This window comes from Alexandromys fortis, unplaced genomic scaffold, assembly GCF_014885135.2.
Source record: "Alexandromys fortis isolate MF-2015 unplaced genomic scaffold, M_Fortis_MF-2015_v1.1 scaffold_207, whole genome shotgun sequence".
Lineage (NCBI taxonomy): Eukaryota > Metazoa > Chordata > Mammalia > Rodentia > Cricetidae > Alexandromys > Alexandromys fortis.
In genome coordinates this window covers 2,681,325-2,687,065 of record NW_026068106.1, presented here as the reverse complement: position 1 = coordinate 2,687,065, position 5,741 = coordinate 2,681,325, and the positions used below count along the sequence as shown (strand labels likewise).

At 39.6% G+C, this 5,741-nt stretch overlaps 1 pseudogene; it reads right to left on the bottom strand.

The window, feature by feature from the left end:
- Positions 1 to 509, bottom strand: part of LOC126489676 (protein tyrosine phosphatase type IVA 2-like) — a 6,404-nt pseudogene extending 5,895 nt beyond the window's left edge.
- Between the last annotated feature and the right edge of the window lie 5,232 nt (positions 510 to 5,741).

Genomic DNA, 5,741 nt, shown 5'->3' with positions numbered 1-5,741 from the left:
CTAGGTATCAGGTTTTGGGCTGATTTCTGAGTTTGTCTGGGTTGCATGGGTGTTTTGTTCCTTGGTTTCTCTTTCCTCGATATATTTTCGGAGTCTGGTGGGTGGGTGTTGTCTGTTTTACTGCTCTGCTTGACTTGTGTGTTAAAGGGGCAGGTGCGGGGGACGCTTGCTGCTGTTAATCCACAGGAGGTGTGGACAGTGGAGAAGGGAAAGCTGCAGCTTGTTTTCTGTTGCAGTGCGAAAGGAGAGCCCGGGAACTGGGCAGAGTGTAACAAACGGAACAGCGCACTATTTTGAGGTGCTGGGATTATAAGCACCTACCTGGTGGTCACCACTGCTCCTGACATCCCACTGCCCCATGGACCACTCAGTGCACCTCTGATGTTCCTACTCTGTTTCAGGTTATGGGCGACTGAGAAGAGCGGAGGATGATGTGGATCCCAGGCTCATGTGGGAGATGCTCTTCTGAGACCTCTGCCTTCGGTTTCCCAGCGCTCACGTAAGTCCATGATGTCTTTTTGTGGTCGACAATGAAGCCGCTCCAGATGCCTGTGTCTGAACATTTGGTTCCGAGCTGACGGCTCTGTTTGGGAAGTTATGGATCTTTTGAGAGTTGGAACCTTGCTGAAGTTACAGGTCATGGGATTTGTACATGATCCATATGCTTTAAAGTTTTCCACACATACAAGATTCTAGGGAGTCTCAGTGAGGTTCATGAGGTAGAGGTTCCTTTGTGCACTTGCCTTAAGTAAATTCAGCCTTTTCCAGACTGGCAGATAACTCTGTAGGTAAAGCAATTGCCTTGCAAGAAATCAGAGGACCTGAGTTCAAACCACTCAAACTCATGTAAACCTGAGCACAGTAGGGTGTGCCTATAATTTCAGGGCTCCTATTGTGAGAAAGGGGGAGGTGGAGATAAGAAACTCTTCAGAAACTTGAGGGTCAGCTAATTTACAGAAGCACACAACAAAGAGACCATGGATTAAGCAATGTGGAAAGTGAGTGACTAAAGGTGCCCTCTTACCTTCTCATGAGCACTGTGGCACACTTGCACACCTCCTCTGCATGCACATGCCTTTTCCAGTGAGCATACACACACATACAAACACACACACACACACACACACACACTCATACACAGGGTGCATGGCACCAGAGGCTCACTAGCTGAGGTTGTCTTTTGGTTTACACACAAACACACAACTATATAAATGAACATGTGAATATACACAAGGGGTCTGATGATAAGGACACTTGCTTCTCTTCCAGAGGATCTTAGGTTGGATCTCAGGTCCCATGTTGTTCCATTCATACCTGCACACACATCCTCTACTTCTGAAGTTCACAATACTCATTTTTGGGAAAGGTTGTTCCAAGAACTGTCCATACTAATTCCAAGGTCAAAGAGCTGTATTTGTAAAAACACTAGCATTTATTTATTAAGTTGTTCAAAAGGATTTACTTACTAATGTATTTTATGTATATGGATGCTTTTTGTGCATATATATCAGCACACCAGAAAAGGGTGTTAAACAGTTGTGAGCAACCATGTGGGTGCTAGAAATTGAAATAGAAATTGAAACCTTTGGAAGTGCAGTGAGTACTTTTAACCACTGAGCCATACCTCAATTCCTAAAATTAACAATTAATTAGTCATAAAAATCACTTATCAATATATGTACAGCTTATATTCATTTCAATTTGTGTCACTACATAACTGAATTCATCAGTCAGATTTGTAATAAAGAGTGCCCAGGTAGTTGTATGTCAAAATACTTATTCTCTGTTTTGCAGTTTTAGACTCAACAGAAACCAGAGCAAGACAGAAGAACAGTGCTTAAACACAAATCCTGAAGACAGGTGAGCAGAAATAAACTTGAGTAAAATAGCTTGAGCAATTGCTTAGAGCTCCAGTTGTTCCCACTTGATCATAGGGAGGGCAAGGATAGGGGACTCGGGGTTTATTTCCCAGCAGTCTTCACAACAGCCTTAGAAGGCAACAGGCTAAGGGATGGAGGAGGAGGGAGTCATCTGGAAAAGAAGTTAGACAGCTGTAAGAAAAGTTAGACAGTTGGAATTGAAGCTGGACAGCTGGAGGAGAAGCTCAGAAGCTTCTGTGTTTTCTTATTAACCTCTGAGCAGCAGTGGGGGGAGGGAGAACAAACACCTACACTAGCAATGCTGGACTGAAGAGAAATTCCACGTTCACCTTCAGGCGCATCCAGGAAGTGATGGCTCCTGCTGGCCTCCTCTCCTTCTTTCCTGACTTCTTGATCTCTCTCCCCAGACTTCTCCTATTTATTCTCCCTGCCCACCAGTCCCACCTGTCCCTTCTCCTGCTTAGCTATTGGCCATCCAGCTCTTTTTAGACCAATCAGGTGATTTAGACAGGCAAAGTAGTACAACTTCACAGAGTTAAACAAATGCAACTTAAAAGAATGCAGCACATCTTTGCATCATTAAACAAATGTTCCTCAACATAAACAAATGTAACCCATCTTAAAATAATATTCTACAACTAGCTCCCAGGTCTTTGGCCTCAGTAAGACAAAGATGTCTCCAGTGTTCTTCAGTTTGTAGGAATGTGCCCCGTTGACTGAAGCCAAATATAAGCAATAGACAATTGTGCCAGTGCCCAGAGCATTCCTGCAAGCCCAATCATGCATCAGGGCTCAAAATACTTTCTCATTTGAAAGGAGGAACTTCAGGAGCCATGTGCAAAGAGAGTCAATGTGAACTACCTAGGACAGAGAGGACCTGAGGAAACAAGCTCCACAGGGAGCAGAAGCTAGGAGCAAATCCAATCCTGGGAAGCAACCTAGTCCCAGAACACTGGCAGATCAGGATTGAGCCAGCGACCAGATCCAGTGTCAGCAATCTCCACCAGAACAGGTCCAACTCCAAGCCAGGGATTTCTGTAGGAGGGGATCCAGACAAGGATTTATAGAAACAGATCAACACCAGCAACCTAAGCCAAATAGGCCTGAGACAGCAAACTCCAGGGGAGCAGAGCAAAACATAGGAGCGCTGAGCTATCTCTAGGAACAGGAGTACAAATGGGTAACTAGAACTGTGACACTGACTGTACCAGGAGAAACAACCATCTGAGCTTTAAATTCACTAGGACCTAGATGAATATTCAACAGAACCTCAGACAGCCTTAACCAAACCTATTAGAGAAAAAGATGAGTAGAAAAGGTAAGATCACACACTACACCACAAAGAGCAACACAACACCAGTAAAACCTAAAGACCCTACAACAGCAATACCTGAATAACCCAATATGGATGAATTGAAAGAAAATGACCTAAAAAATAACTTCAAGACAATGTTTGAAATTTTTAAAGATGAAATGAGAAATTCCCTTAAACAAATTGAGGAATAGACAAACAAAAATTAGAAGATATCAGCAAATCGCTTAAAGAAAACCAAGAAAAAGAAATCAAACATATAAAAGAAACTATCCAGGAGTTGAAAACTGAAATAGAAACAATAACGAAAACACAAGCTGATGGAATTATAGAAACAGAAATCATGAGAAAAAAAATCAAGAACCACAAACACAAGCATGAACAGCAGAATACAAGAAATGGAAGAGAGAATCTCAAGTGCTGAAGATACAATAGAGGAAATAGACTCATCAGTTAAAGAAAACATTAACAAAAGCTTAACTCAAAATATCCATGAAATATGAAAGACCATGAAAAGGCCAAATCTTAGAATAATTAGGATATCAGAAGGAGAAGTTCAACTCAAAGGCACAGAAAATTTAACAAACTCATAGAAGAAAACTTTCCCTACCTAAAGAAAGATATGTATATGAAGATACAAGAAGCTTACAGAACACCAAATAGACTGGGTCCAAAAAAAAGTCCTCTCGCCACATAATAATCAAAACACTAAACATACAGATTAAGGAAAGCATATTAATAGGTGCTAAGGAAAAAGGCCAGGTAACGCTTACAGGTAGACCTATCAGAATTACACCTGACTTCTAATTGGAAACAATGAAAACTAGAAGGTCATGGTCAAGCATTATGCATACAATAAAAGACCATGGATGCCAGCCCAGACTACTATGCTTAGCAAAATTTTCAGTCACCATAAAGGACAAAACAAGATATTCAATGACAAAACTAGATTTCACCAATACCTAGTCAGAAACACAGCCCTACACAAAATACTTGAAGGAAAACTCCAACCGAAGGAAGATGGCTACACCAACAAAAACACAGACAATTGATGATCTCATTACAACAAATCACAAAGAAGAAAAAATGCACAAATTAACATCACCAAAAAGTAAAAACTACATTAACAGGAGAGAGCAATCACCAGTCATTAGTATCCCTTAATGTAAATAGACTAAACTCGCCTGTAAAAAGGCACAGGGTAACAGATTGGATAACAAAACAGAATCCATCCTTCTTCTGCATACAAGAAACGGATCTCAACCTCAAAGACAGATATCATCTCAGAGTAAAGAGTTGGAAAAAATGGACCTAAGAAACAAGCAGGTGTAACTATCCTAATATCTAACAAAATAGACTTCAAGCTAAAATCAGTCAAAAGAGACAAAGAAGGTCATTTCATATTAATCACAGGAAAAATCCATCAAGAGGAAATTTTAATACTGAACATCTATATCCCAAATACAAGGGCACCCTCATATGACAATGAAACACTTCTAAAGCTTAAATCATACATTAAACACCACACACTAATAGTGGGAGACTTCAATACTCCCCTCTCACAAATGGGCAGGTCAATCAGACAAAAAAATGAACAGAGAAATAAGAGAACTAGCAGATGTTATGACTCAAACGGGCTTAATAGACATCTATAGAATATTCCATCCAAACAGAAAAGAATATACCTTCTTCTCAGCACCTCATGGAACCTTCTCAAAAACTGACCACATACTCAGTAACAAAACAAACCTCAACAAAAACAAAAAAAAAATTGAAATAGCGCAATGTACCTTATCAGATCACCATGGTTTAAAACTAGAAGTCAACTGTAATACTAATTTCAGAAAACACACATGCTTGTGGAAATTAAACGATGCTCACCTGAATCATCAATGGGTCAAGGAAGAAATAAAGGGGGAAATTAAGAATTTTCTAAAATTCAAGGAAAATGACCACACAACATACCCAAATTTATGGGACACAATGAAAGCAGTGTTAAGAGGAAAGTTAATAGCCTAAATGCCTACGCAAAGAAGCTGGAAAAATCTCACACTAGTGAATTAACAGAACATTTGAAAATTTTAGAACAAAAATAAGCAAATTCACCTAAGAGAACTAGAAGGCAAAAAATAATCAAATTGAGAGCTGAAATGAACAAAATAGAAACAAAGAAAACAATACAAAGAATCAATGAGACAAAGAGTTGGTGCTTCGAGAAAATCAACAAAATAGACAAACCTTTATCCAAACTAACCAAAGGCAGAGAGAGAATATCCAAATAAACAAAATCAGAAATGAAAGGGGAGACATAAAAACAGACACAGAGGAAATACAGAGGATCATATTTTGAAAACCTGTACTCCACAAAATTGGAAAACTTAAAGGAAATGGACAACTTTCTGGATAAATATCACTTACCAAAATAAAATCAAGACCAGATAAGCAAATAAAACAGACCTATAACTGCTGAAGAAATAGAAACAGTCATCAAAAGTCTCCCAATCAAAAAAAAAAAAAAAGCCTAGAACCAGGTGGTTTTAGCCCAGAAT